We start from the raw sequence: 15,119 nt of genomic DNA on the forward strand, positions 1-15,119 counted from the left end.
GGTGGTGGAAAATGTACATTGGTGGAGGGATAGATCATTGTATGAATGAAACTCAAACATGAAAGCTTTGTAAGTGTAGCTCATGGTGAGTTAAAAAAAAAAAAAAAAGACTAGCAGAATTTTCCAGTTAGGATATCTGGAAGGATAGTACTATCAGAAAACTAATAGCAGAATAAAAAAAGACAGCTAGAGTTATTATTTGTCCTATAGGTACACCTTAGGAGATATTAGATACTATATTCTATAAAGTAGAATCCATATAATATTTAACACCAGGGACATTTTATATGTCTCAACACTTTATATTAATAAATCTATCAGACAGCTTACTCATTTAGAGTCTTATCTTTTAAAATAATTTCATTGATATAGATGATTTTAAATTAGTTTTTCTCATTGATGATAAATAATACATGAAGCTATTATTCATAAGTGTCAGATCCTAGAAAATCATTTCATCAAGAAGGAACAAAACAATTAAAAAAAATCTCAACTTCTGAACTAGAAAGATAAAACCTTAGGCTCTTTCTGTCAGATTTCTTATGTTAGATATGGGAGTAACCAATACTTGTTCTATGTACATGCTTCCCTTTCTATAATAAGAAATTTAAAGGTTTAATTTACAAAAAAATACAGTTTATAATATTGCTAAAATTAGATTAACATATAACATGTATATTATAAAAACAAAGTGGTTTCTTCACTATATCCTTTATTCTCACCAATGGCTAAGACCCAGAGACTATAAAACCCAGCTCCCGGAAGATACAATGCAGAGTTTCCTGCCCCTGCGCCTGGCTGTCCTCACCGGTCCCCTTGGAGGGGGGAAGGTTGAGTTTCCCTCCCTGCCCTGAGAAGAGCCCCGGCAGCCGAAGACCTCCAGAACCAGTCACAGCCATGCTGAGACCACTCTCCACACGTCCAGACAAGCCTTATGCATGAAGGAACCAGCAGAGGAACCCAGGTATGCAGGTCCTGGGGCTGATATCTCCAAGCCTGCTCGGATTGGGACTAGGCCTTCTCCACTCAGATCCCCCATCTTCCAGTATGTAGGTGTTACACCCACCAGCTGCCGCCTGTGCCAGGTGGTCCCATCAATGGCCAAGACCCAGAGACTATAAAACCCAGCTCCTGGAAGCGCGAGGCCGCGATTGTGACATCTTATTATCTTCTTTTTACTTCGGAGAACCCGGCAGTCTACCGAAAGTATCCTGCCCGCATGGCAGAGTCTGGCAAACTTCTCGTGTTGTACTCAATATGCCACATACCAGTAACAATGATAGGTCTCATTTTCCTAGCCCTGAAAGAGCATTGAATATGGCTCTTTTAAAAACTCAGGGCTAGGAAGAAGGAGATGTTACTGGTGCCTGCTCGAGGCAATCGATGAACAACAGGATGATCGTGATCATGATCCTTTATTCCAGTGTTTCCACATTAACTCTTTTGAAAAAAGAAATTCATAATTGGCAGACAACTTTAACTTTGAAACTTTTATCATCTCAATTTTTCTTTTATTTCCAATTTACCATTTAAGAAGGAAGCATTTGAAACAGTTTGAGTGTCAAAATGTCAATAAAATTGTTTTATTTTGGGTGATAAGTAAATGGTACTCAGAAAGCAATGGAGTCACATTTTCAAAATAGCTTTAATAAAAAAATATATATACACATCAATCTCCAACCAAGCACAATGTATGCCAAATGAGTGATTTGACTATTTTTCTCTCACAGAAATTTCTAGTTCAATTGGTAGCTTATATATCAATGATCCAATAAGAAACCTAAGTATTGGGAGCTGAATACTACAGCAGGTAAGGCAGTGGCCTTCCAGGTGGCATCCCTGGCATTCTAGAGCACCATCAGGAATAATTCCTGAGTACAGAGCCTTGAGTAACCCCTGAGCACTGCCAGGTGTGACCCCAAAACCGAAACAATAGAGACAAGTATTAAGAAAAAAATTGCAGAAAATTAATCTTTTAGTTCATATAAACATTTACAAGGAAATTTTTTTTGGAAGGAGTGGGTGTTTGGGCCAAACCTGGATAGTCAGTGACTACTGCTAACTCTGGGCTGAGAGGTCACTCCTGGCAGTACTTGGTGGACCATATGTGGTTCAGGGTTTGAACTGGGGTTGACAGCATGCAAGGCAAAATGCCTTATCATAATACTATTCTCCATCAGCAGCTTCCTTTTTCTCACATACTCAAGATCATTCCTGCACTTTCTATTTCTCCTTCATAATCAGTTTCCACCCACTTACTGGATATTTTCAACTATATATTCTAGCTGTCACGACCATCCTGTTGTTCGTCGATTGCCTAAAGCAGGCCCCAGTAATGTCTCCTTCGTCCTAACTCTGAGATTTTTTAAAAAGTGCCATATTAAAAGCTCTTCCAGGGTTAGGAGAATGAGACCCATCATTGTTACTGGTATTTGGCATTTTTGGTACACCATGGGGAGTTTGCCAGACTCTGCCGTGTGGGTAGCCTGCCATTTTGTCCAAAGTAAGAATGAGATAATAAGGTGTCAAACTGGGTTTTATAGTCTCTGGGTCTTAGCCGTCGATAGGATTACACGGCGCCAGGGGTCCAGTTGGTGGGTGAGACCCCTGCCTACTGGAATTTGGAGGATCTGGGTGGAGGATGCTCAGCCCCGATCTGAGCAGGCTTCGAGGTCTCAGGCCCAGGACCCGCGTGCCTTTGTTCCTCTGCCGGTACCTTCTAGCTGTAATTATTCAAAAATAAATAAATAATCTACTTTCATCCACATCACTCTCACATCTAACTTTTGGCTTCCCTTAGAATAAACCTACTCAAGAGCAGTTCATCTTCATCTTTCTCCAACTATTCTTTAAATCACTTCTGAAATCCACATCAAGTATTTTGTGGGAGTGGAGTGGGATTGGGAAGCAACACCCAGCTGTACTCAGGTTTTCTCCTGACTCTGTGCTGAGAGAAACACCCCTGGCAATGTTCAGGGGACCATATGGAATGCAGGGGAATAAACCTGGTTGGCTGTGTGCAAGGCATATGCCTTACCTACTATCTCTACCTGCTGCCTATTCTCTCCAGTCACTATTTCACCTGGTTTTGTGCACACATTATTACAATCCTAGTCCCCTGAGTCTACAACCAAGTTATTCTGATCCAACTTGCCAGTTTTCCCATTAATGCCCTTGCTTTTCCCCTCATATCTGCTTCCCAGTCAAGTCTCGACACGGAAGACAGAGACTTTAAAAGTAAGTCAGATACTGTCACTCCTGTGCTGAAATCCTCCAAAGATTTCCCATGTCATTCTTAATGGGCACCCACATCCCTGTCCCTTCCTTTTCTTGCTCCTGTTGCTCCATACTCCCGAGCCTGCAGTATGTTGATAGGCATTTCTATTTGCTGTTTGTGTGTTTAAATTTATTTTCCTCCAGATATCAATCTGATCACTCCCTCCCTTTCATCAGGATTCTATTTAGATGTCTCCTTCTCTGAAATATCTTCCAGGCCATATGTCTTGAGCCTATAAGACACACAGAATCATTATACCATCACTCTGCTTTATTTTCTTAAGAGCCTTTATTTCAGATGTTTCATGGTTTATGTTTCTTCTCTGTCTCTCTGCTTCTCTGTCTTCCTCTCTCTCTCTCTCTCTCTCTCTCTCTGGTGCTTCATTTCTTATGCCCTCACATCTAAGCCAATAAGATCAGGATTTAATCTGTGTGTGTGTTTTAAATCAGGACCTATAATCACAAATCACAAATCATCCTGTTATTCGTCAATTGCCTTGAGCAGGTCCCAGTAACGTCTCCTTCATTCTAGCCTTGAGATTATATTCAAGGCTCTTTAGGAGAATGAGACCCATCATTGTTACTGGTATTTGGCATATTGGGTACACCACGGGGAGTTTGCCAGACTCTGCCATGTGGGCAGGCTACATTCGGTAGCCTGCCAGTTTGCCCAAAGTAGGAATGAGATAATAAGATGTCATAATAAGATGTCGCACGGTAGTGAATGCGGCCACGTGGTTCCGGGAGCTGGTTTTTATAGTCTCTGAGTCTTGGCCGTTGATGGGATTACAGGGCGCCAGGGGGCCAGTTGGTGGGTGTGACCCCGGCGTACTGGAATTTGGAGGATCTGGGTGGATGATGCTCGGCCCAAATCCGAGTAGGACCTATAATAACTATTAATTAAATGACCAATAGCTGAATAAACAATACCTATAATCACATATTCCAACATTTGACTTGAACTTGCCATGTACTCCCCCCATCCCCCACCCCACCCCACATACACACATGCAGATTAATTCTAAGCAGTTGTTAAAGTGCCTATTGTCAAAAGTACTTGTGTGGAGTTACATGGGGAATCAAACTTTTGAGATTTATTATTTTAATGTAAGTCATGCTCACTCCACTTGCATTTCCTAGGCAAAAAATAAAAAAGGAAGAAACTTACACATGAAACTATTCTGACAGTATTATAAAAAAGAAAAATAATTTTTCTGTTTTAATTCATTTTAGCCTAACTTGCTATTTGTGTGCGTGCAGTAAATTATATCGGCAATAAGTGTACACTTGGATGAATTCTCACAAAGAACACTGAGAAGACAGAATTTTATCAGAATTTACCCTCAAAATATATTCAACCTCAAATTTCCCCTTGACTTGGCCCAATGTAAACAGGGTTCTGATTTCAACTGCCATTGATTTGTTCCACATAAACTTTATCTAAATGGATCTATGAAGTACTCTTTTTAATTTTTTTGTACAAAAGTTTGGTTTTTAGATTTTGAGATTTTTCCATGTGTCTATAGATAGTAACAATCTCACTGTTCTCATTGTTACATTGCATTTTGTGGTGTAGAGACACTACAACATTATTTTCATTCTTTTGTTGATGGATATTTTAATTTCAGTTTTGGAATAAAGCTGCTATATTCATTCCTGTCCTTTGAGCATGCCTGTGTATATGCCAACAGGGTAAACTAGAATGAATGGATCATGTCTAGGCACGCATTTAACTTTAGGATTATTTCCTAAAGTTATTTTAGGAAATTATTAGGAAACTAAATTATTTCCAAATAATTTCTCAACACATGTGTATAATATTTTTTTGTAATTGATTGACCCAGTTCACTAAGGCCTTTGCATCCTCTAAGCCATCATACCTAATGGATATCATTTAAACAAAAACTGCTTGTAGTTTTGAAATTTAAATTTATTTTCAAAGCATAGTTCCTAAGGTATCACGGTCACAGTCCTCCCATTGTTCATCGATTTGCTCGAGCGGGCCCAGTAAAAAACATTGTGAGACTTGTTACGGTGTTTGGCATATCAAATACATCACGGGGAGCTTGCCAGGCTCTGCCGTGTGGGCGAGATACTCTCGGTAGCTTGCCGGGCTTTCCAAGAGGGGCGGAGGAATCTAACTCAGGGCGGCCATGTTGGCTGCGTGTAAGGCAAACGCCCTACCCGCTGTGCTATTGCTCCAGCCCACCTAAAGTATAGTCAAGGAATATTAATCTTAGAGATGATAACAAATGTAGACGGCAGAAAGAAGAAAAATAATATATATCATGAATAAAATATATAATTTAAGATACATAAAATAATACAAACCAACAAAAAACCACTGTTCTCCCGTTGTTCATCAATTTGCTTGAGTGGGCCCAGTAACATCTCCATTGTGACACTTCTTGTAACTGTGTTTGGCATATTGAATACTCTCGGTAGCTTGCGAGGTTCTCTGAGAGGGGCGGAGAAATCGAACCTGGCTCAGCCAGGCTGGCTACGCACAAGGCAAACACCCTACCACTGTGCTATGGATAAGATATATATCATGGATAGGGCTGGAGCAATAGCACAGCAGTAGGGCATTTGCCTTGCATGCGGCCAGCCAGGCCAACCTGGGTTCAATTCCTCTGCCTCTCTCGGAGAGCTTGGCAAGCTACTGAGAGTATCTCGTCTTCATGGCAAAGCCTGGCAAGCTACCTGTGACATATTCAATATACCAACACAGTAACAACAAGTTTCACAATGTTACTTGACCCACTCGAGCAAATTGATGAACAACAGGAGGACAGTGCTACAATGCTACATGGATAAGAAGGTGGGAAAAAGGACTAATGAAGTAAAATAGGAGTCTTTAAAGACAAGAATTCTGAGCTATATTAATGGCTAATAAACATTTGTAGTTAGAGGATACCACCAAAAGCTGGAGCGATAGCACAGTGGTAGGGTGTTTGCCTTGCACGCGGCCAACATGGCTGACCTGAATTTGATTCCTCCGTCCCTCTTGGAGAGCACGGCAAGCTACCGAGAGTATCTCGCCCGCACAGCAGAGCCTGGCAAACTACCCCTCACATATTCAATATGCCAAACACAGTAACAACAAGTCTCAAGATGGAGACGTTACTGGGCCTGCTCGAGCAAATTGATGAACAACAGTAGGACAGTTAGAGGATTGTGCTTTGGAGTACAGCCCTGGACCGGGAATTTTTTGCATAAAAGAAAACCTATCCCCACAGAATAGCTTATTCCAGAGAATACACTGTGTGAAATATTGGACAATAGTATTTGCCCAGTAATACCAGAAATATCCTTAATCCTTAAAGACTTCTTTGACTCAAACACTAGCAATGTAACAAGTGCAATAAAGTATACCACACTGAGTGCTTATTTTCTTTAAATTAATCACCTTTGAAGTTCTTTTTTCCCCATAATTCTATACCCTAAACTCATTCACAAATTTAATGACTGAGATAGGTCTTAGTTCTTGACATCATAAGTGCAGCTATAATTTTCAACATTAACATTATCTTTTTTAATTAAAGGGTTGGGATTGAGGCAAAATTAGGTTAGGGTGGCACTTATTTTACCTTAAGTAAATAAATGTGATCAAGTTCAGTATGTATTTATTTGTAGTTTAGGTTTTAAGTTCCTATCTTCTTGAAGCAAAATGCAGTCATGTTGATTTGTTTAAATAAAAGTGCTCTCCTGGTACATACCGGAATTACTCTCACCTTCACTCTAAAATGTGTAGGTGATCTATGAAAGAAAATTGCTTTGTTTTCCAAAGAAGTAGCATCACAATTGAGAGAGAAGATAATCTAATAAAATGTGATCTCCTGGATCTAATTTTTATCATTAATATGAGAATGACCAAGGAAATGGGGCATTTCTGGCTCCTGGTCTCAGTTAACTTGAATGTGATGCAATATACTTTGGAATGAATATTGGATTTCAATAAAGAACATTTGGGGAATTTAAAACCCAGAAAGCAAGGAAGGCATCCAAATTTATGATGGCTCAAAGATGCTTGAAATAGCAATTTATGCCAGATCAAATACCATTTAAATGGGTTGTAGACTACTGGGAAAAAGTGTTTATAGAACATCTTATATTTGCAAAGTGCTTTCAGTCATTTTTAATCGTCATGTTGGGTGGATAGTTATAATTGCAGCTGACAAGGACAGCTCAGTATGACAAATAATATTCAAGAGATTTTATGGAAAATCAAATGATTCCAATGTGTTTCATTTGATCATGGGAATAATAACAATAACAAGAAAAATAACAGTAAGATAATAAAAAGAAAAAATGAAGGAATAACAAATAATCATTAAAATTCTAATTATCAGTACTCTAATTTGTCTAATGAGAATGCTTTATTAAAACATCTGATAGCAAAAACAAAAGCAGACTATTTTAGTACTAGAATTCTCTATGTATCATTTCCATATATATATTTCTATGTATCTTTTATTTTGCACAACTGAAATATTTCCAGAAAATTCTATTATCATTTCCTATTGAGCAAAGTCCTGATATGTAATCAATGTTTTATTAGTTTTTCTCACTATTGGTTCACTACTCTTTAAAAATTTTGGAAGTGCATATAGACTGCAAATTAAAGAGGCAGAAGTGTTATAAATGGTGGTTTCCAACAAAATATATCAAAAGAAAATGATAGACTTAGTTCTAACACTAAATAAGAAGCACTGACAAATGATCAATGGGGACAATAAAGCCCTTTATAATAATCTTTCATGTAAATTATTAGTGGTTCAACAAAGATTTTGATGGCTTTTATGCTATCCCTGCTGAGTGCCTCAGAGCTTATAACTAACCTAAAGCTGTATAATTAATTTTGGGATGAAATCAAAGTATAACATGTAGTTATTCTTTAAGTAATGCAAACTGTAAAGAATATTCAAACAAATCAAAGATGGAAATAGTTGAATATTTTCTTATATAATCCACAGGTAAGGATAATATAATCCTTGACAAAGCAAACCATGTTAGATTGAGGGTCAGCAACTCTCTTTGTGACACTTAATGAGTAATTTTGTTCACTATTCATACACCTGTCTAGAATTTTTGCATAGGGCTCCTGGTTTCACTTTGCAACTTACTCTGTCCAATAAAACTTGGCAAGAATGTTGAACATAAAGACCCGATATGTGCTTGTATAATTGGGGAATGTATTCTTAAATTGCTTCCTTTTATAAATGAGTCATCATGCCAAACAAAGGATGTCCAAAGTGTCCTGCTGGAGATAAAAAACAATGTAGAGAGCCCTGGTAGAAGAAAGTTGCCACAGGCAGAAAGTACCTGGAGAATTAAAGTTCTCTAGACAATTTTCCCTGCTGCATGTAATCATTTTATTGCCTCTAGCTGAACAATATTAAGCAAAACTATCCAACTAACCTGGCCAACCCACAAAATCATGAGAAATTAAAAGAATCAATGCTTGGCCTCCAGATTTGAGACTTGTTATAGTGACAGAAATACATATTGAAACAGACATTTCAGGAAAATTATACCATTAGTAGTTATTATCTATGATTTCAATTATTTCCCTGGAAGCAATATTTTCACAGAGTTTAAACTTCCTACAGGCTCATAAAGTTGGTAACAATTCCCTTATTGCTCTAATCCCACTAACTGGAGACCACTATTAGATATTCCACTTTAATTTTAACTATGCATTTTCCTATTGTATTTCCATTTATTATATTACTTTTGATATAGCTGTTTATTCATCTTTAGTTTGGAACAATACCAGTGGTGCATGGGCACTACTAAGGCTCCATGTTTAGTGGTCATTCCCAGTGGTTCTCAGAGAAACATATGGTACTAGGAATCAAAGTTTGTCCTCCCACATTTTAAAATAGGTTTGCATGTATCTTACCCCTTAATCTCTCTCTCTAGTTCCTGAATAGCCTTAACATCACATAATTCCTCGGTATTCTTAAAAATTTATGACAAAATAAACCACAGTATTTAAAGCCTGAATTTTTTTTTAATTTAAAAAAGTTTAAACAAAATCAATATTCTGTGCTTACATGTTTTGAGCATATAATTCACTTCTGGAGAAAGTAATTCTATGACACTTTTTTGCCTCTTCAGATTTTGATTTCCCTTTGGGGGGGTTGCTTTGTTTTGTTATTTTTCTAAGACTAATGATTTTACTCAGGAGGAGTGGATATTTCCCTGTACCACTCTTGGTTCATAATCTGGCCAAGAAATAAATGAACATGAAGCAGACAGAAAATGAAAATTAATGGCATACCTATAGAAAATCCACATAGATGTATGGATTACATTACAATGAGATGTAACTGATTTTTTATATATGTGCTAACCTAGGTACGGGTTGACTTTAGGCTGGAGCGACAGCACAGCGGTAGCGCATTTGCCTTGCGCACAGCCAGCCCAGTCGAGCAGGATTCCATTCCTCCTCCCCTCTCTGAGAGCCCTGCAAGCTACGGAGAGTATCTCTGGCACAAGGCAAAGCCTAGCAAGCTACCCGTGCCATATTCAGTATGCCAAACACAGTAACAACAAGTCTCAAAATGGAGACGTTACTGGGCCCGCTGAACGGGTGGACGGTGTTTGTTTTGTTGTACTGACCTAGGAAATAAAATAGGGGTCCGGGATTATAAGAAGGAGAAGAGAGGGACTCAGGAGATAGATTGATTTGGGGTTACAAACATAAACTTTACCTCATAGTAATGAATTTGAAATTTTTAACCAAAAGTCTCTTAGTTTTTAATACCTTTCTAATTCTGAAGCTACTACCTCTTTTTGTTACAGTGATCACTGTGTCTTTAAAATTTCTTCAAAATCCACCATTTGTTTACAAATATTTTGAGTTTATGTTGGGGTATGTATTTTTGTTTCTGTCTTCAGGATCTGAGATTTTATCTTATGCTTCTCATTCCTTTTTGCAGTATTAATGTGAAAGAGGAATAGATGAAAATTTGACAATGTCATGAATGTGGGTGGCTTGTCCACTGGTAATTTTACCACAGTTTGGCTTATGAGCTAGTTTTTTTCCTTTGTGAGTTAGAAGGTTCTCAGTAACAATTATGTAGAGCTATTTATCTGCTCCCTAGAAGGGGTCTCAGTTTGCTGCTAAAGATTTCAAGCCTTTGAAACAGCAGAACTCTACTTTTTTTTTTAATTTTTTTATTTTAATTTTTTTTTTTTTACAGTTGTAGATTTACAATTTTTTGTGCTTGGGTTTCAATTATACAATGATCAGATACCCATCCCTCCACCAGTGCCCGTTTTTCACCACCATGGATAATATCCCTCCCACCCCCATCCCCCCATCCCCCCCTGCCTCTGTGGCAGGGCAATCCCCTGTGTTCTCTCTCTCCGTTTGGGTGTTGTGGTCTGCAAAAGAGGCATTGAGTGGCAAACATGTTCAGTCCATAGTCTACTTTCGACATGCATCTCCCCTCCTGGGAGGATCCTCCAAACATCCTTTATTTGGTGCTCCCTTCTCTATCTGAACTGCCCTTTCCTCTAGGATACCCGGCTGGCCTCTAAGTTATGGAGTAATCATCCTGGTGCTGATCTCAGCTATTCTTGGGTATTAATCTCATACTTTGTTGCTTTATATTCCCCAGATGAATGCAATCTTTCTATGTCTATCCCTCTCTTTCTGACTCATTTCGCTTAGCATGATACTTTCCATATTGTACCACTTGTATGTAAATTTCATGACTTCATCTTTTCTAACAGCTACATAAGAACTCTACTTTGAATGAGGGAGCAGATCATGCTATTCCAAAATGTTTCTTTGCTATAAAGATTATTTAGGTCTGTTTCTTTTATTTTTTATATTGAATTATTGTTTTATTTTATTAAAAAATTTATTAGTGAATCACCGTGAAGTACAGTTACAGACCTACAAACTTTCGTGCTTGTGTTTTAGTCATGCAATGCTTGAGTACCCATCCCTCCACCAGTGCCCATTCTCTACCACCAATGATCCCAGTATCCCTCCCACCACCACCTTCAAACTCATCGCCTCCCCCCGACCCCACCTTGCCTCTGTTGGCAGGGCATTCCCTTTTGTCTCTCTCTCCTTTTGGGTGTTGCGGTTTGCAATAGAGGTATTGAGTGTCAAAAAAAATATGGAATGCAACATGATTGCCACTCAATGCCTCTTTTGCAAACCACAACACCCAAAAGGAGGAGAGAACAAAAGGGAATACTCTGCCACAAAGTCAGGGCGGGATGGGGGGTGGGGGGAGGGATATTGGGACCCATGGTGGTGGATAGTGGGCACTGGTGGAGGGATGGGTACTGGATCATTGTATAACTGAAACCCAAGCACAAAAATTTGTAAGTCTACAACTGTTCCTCATGGTGTTTCACTACTAAAAATTTTTTAAAAAACACGGAATGCTTCACAAATTTGCGTGTTATCCTTGTGCAGGGGCCATGCTAATATTCTCTGTATCATTCCAATTTTAGTATATGTGCGGCCTAAGCGAGCACTAGTTTTGCTTATTTTCAAGAAACAATAGACAAAGAAATAGTTCTGAGAACTCAGTGAAAGTTATCCTTTAGCAAAAGACATTTACAATTGCATGTAAACACTCTATTTCAAACGCTCTATTTCAAGGGTGTGTTCCACTTTGTCCAAGAAGAGAAAGATAACTAAATATTTAAAAACTCTTACCAATGGAGAAATCAGAGGCATCTACACATATTTGTACACTCTTTTATTATTTGCTTTGTCTAAACCTCCTCCCAAATACTCTTATATCCCTACTTCTTTTGTCCTTAGCTGGAGATGGAATATAAGCTGATTTGTTTTGGCCTTTTGGAGGGCTAACTCAATTTTTCTGGGTATCTTATACATATACAAGTGGTATTTATGTTATTAAATTTGTTGTTTTTTCCCTCGTATTACTGTCTTTGTCTATCACAGGAGTGTCTACCCAGGAAGGGTAGTGGGAAAACTAATTTTCTGATTAAGAATTTATTGTAATTCTCCCAGCAGATCAATCTGTACCTGTGAGGCGAGTGCATCAGCAGCCTGATGGCGCCTTCAGACTTCCAGATACCACAATAATTGTTGCTGTGCCTTTGGCAAGACCCCCAAAAACTTGAAGCAAAGTTTACCAAGAAAGTAAACGGCCAAAAGTTAGGTATGTGGGAAACATACCCACAAACCACCTCCAGCTCAGCTATATAACTGGAGGCATGGCCGCTATGGTTCCTGATTGAACTGCTTAATGGCCATGATCCTAGAGACTCAGAAACAAATCTTGAAACCCAACGGCTTTTGGCAGAAATATGTCCGGTCCCTGCAGCAGGTTACTGGTGCTGGGCCAACCCAGGTGGGAATAGGTTTCGTGCCTTGGCCTGTTCTCCCTGGTGGCACAGTTGCCGCCATCCTTCAGAAGCCACTGAACAGTCAGGTTTGGGCCCCCAGTGATGAGACATGCAGGGCCTCACAGGATGGGGGGGGCAGGCCTGTCCTCCTCACCCCAATAAGACCCCAAGTCATCACCCACAAATGGCCTCTCTGGCTCCTGACCAAGCTGCTTAATGGCCATGATCCCAGAGACTCAGAAACAAATCTCGAAACCCAGCGACTTTTGGCAGAAATGCGACCAGACCCCACAGTAGATTACTGTCGCTGGGCCACCCCAGGGGGGAAAAGGGTGTTGTCCCTCCGCCTGCTCCCCCTTGGCGGCGCGGTGACTGTCATCCTCCAGAGGCCACTGGACAGTCAGGTCTGGGCCCACAGTGACGAAACTTGTTGGGCCTCACAGGATGGGGTGGAGCCGGTCCTGGTCTCCCTGTCCCAAAGAGAACCCAAGTCATCACCCACGAATCGCCTCTCTGGCTCCTGATCAAGCTCCTCAAAGGCCATGATCCCAGAGACTCAGGAGCAAATCTCAAAACCCAGTGGCTTTTGGCAGAAATCCCTCCAGATTTAAGTATTAAAATTTCAGAATTTCAAAAATTTCAAAAATCACATGGCCCTACTGGAGCCATACAACGTTATATATTATTCATAATGAGCAATGGGATGCTGGGAATTGAACCCGGGTAGGCCGAGTGCAAGGCAAATGCCCTACCCGCTGTGCTGAACACAAATTGTCTACTGTTGCCTTTTCAGCAGATCTGAGTGTTGGGGTAAAATCTCAATAATGGTAGATCTGGTGTCAAAATATTGAATGTGATCAAAGTAGAGAGAGAGTAATGTGGAAATCATCTGCCCCACAGGTTGGGTGAGGGTGTGGGATGGGGATATACTGGGGTTTTTGGTGGTGGAGAATGGGCGCTGGTGAAGGTATGGGTGTTTCATTGTATGACTGAGACTTAAACCCGAGAGCTTTGTAACTGCTCTCACGGTTATTCAATAAATAAAATTATAAAAAAATGAAAAAAAAAAGTAAGGTGGAGTTCAAGCACAATTCAATCAGCTAATCAGTGGCTGAATAAATAGCAGTACTCCTACATAAAAAAAAAAAGAATTTATTGGAATTCTTGGCTTGCTTAATATATAGTAAATCTTAATACTAAGAAAATAGTATTAGGGAACACCATTAAACAACTGGAAGCTAGTACAATTTTGTCAAATAGAAAGCACTCTTGTCCAATTTGAATTCCTTTGAAAATAGAAATATAGCTCTTATCACAAAAGAAAAGCAGTAACTCTGTACTGCACCATGGAACATGCTGTTCTTAGGAAGGGCATTCAATTCCAAACGTAGTGTTAGGCATAGGAAAGGTAGGAGAGTCAATAGCCGTTTTGTATGCAGAGAAAAGTTATCAATTCAAATAATCAACTCTAATAAGAGTATCGAGAACTATCTTTAAGATGTTCAAAACTACACTTAAAGTACATTTTTCACTATGATGTTTTCTGCCTGACTTGTCAGCTAGAAATTATCTGTCTCTTTCTGTAAACATTTGTCATTTTACACCTGTAGTTTCTAGGACTTTTATTGTTGTCAGAAAAGTCTGTGTCTCTCTCTACTGGGCCTCTCTTCCTCAGTTAAATTATCAAAACTGGGTAGCCAACAATTTTGGTTCAGTTAGGAAATTAAGCAAACATACAAGTTTAAAAAAGAAAGGCAGGAGAAAAAACACATGGAGGGTGCGGGATCCCGGAGGAAAAAAAAAAAAAAAGAAAAAACAGGTTCCAAAAAGAGCCGAGATCACCCGCAAGTTCCAGGTGGAGTAGGTGCCGCATCCCACCTCCCCTAGATGGAACCCCGGTGACCAGAAGCCTCTACAAACACAGCTCGAGTATGCGGGAACGAGGACTTTTTCTCAAATCTGCCGGACTACACCTCCCAGGTAACCTCTGATTCCGGAAGTCATGCCCACAGCCCGCCCCCCAGCGCCATCTTTGAAGCGTTCAGCATAAGAGAAAAAACACATGGAGGGTGCGGGATCCCGGAGGAAAAAAAAAAAAAAGAAAAAACAGGTTCCAAAAAGAGCCGAGATCACCCGCAAGTTCCAGGTGGAGTAGGTGCCGCATCCCACCTCCCCTAGATGGAACCCCGGTGACCAGAAGCCTCTACAAACACAGCTCGAGTATGCGGGAACGAGGGCTTTTTCTCAAAACCGCGTGGCCGCGTATGCGGCCACGCGACATCTATATACAAAGTGATCAATGAGAAGTAAACTACCCAATCTTTCTCCCTGAAAGTCAGAGTTAAGTTTGGAGCATGGCCACAGCCCCAGAAACACAAGGACTTAATGCAGAACCCAGCAGCTTGGAGCAGAAAAGTGAAAGGACTATGCGTTAATCCAGGCCATCAAGTCTGCCGGAGGGGAAAGGGTGTTGCCCCATTCGCCCTCTCTTC

The 15,119-nt window shown here is 39.9% G+C and overlaps 1 protein-coding gene and 1 non-coding gene across 12 annotated transcripts in view; both read right to left on the reverse strand.

Annotated features, from left to right (window-relative positions):
• The window catches only part of MAGI2 (membrane associated guanylate kinase, WW and PDZ domain containing 2), a 1,504,283-nt gene that overhangs the window by 583,008 nt on the left and 906,156 nt on the right, over nucleotides 1-15,119 (reverse strand). The window lies entirely within an intron of this gene.
• On the reverse strand, nucleotides 11,678-11,784 carry LOC130027834 (U6 spliceosomal RNA). The gene has a single exon (XR_008793061.1). It is a non-coding gene; the product is annotated as a U6 spliceosomal RNA (small nuclear RNA).

Source organism: Sorex fumeus, unplaced genomic scaffold (genome assembly GCF_029834395.1).
Source record: "Sorex fumeus unplaced genomic scaffold, SorFum_2.1 ptg000037l, whole genome shotgun sequence".
Classification (NCBI taxonomy): domain Eukaryota; kingdom Metazoa; phylum Chordata; class Mammalia; order Eulipotyphla; family Soricidae; genus Sorex; species Sorex fumeus.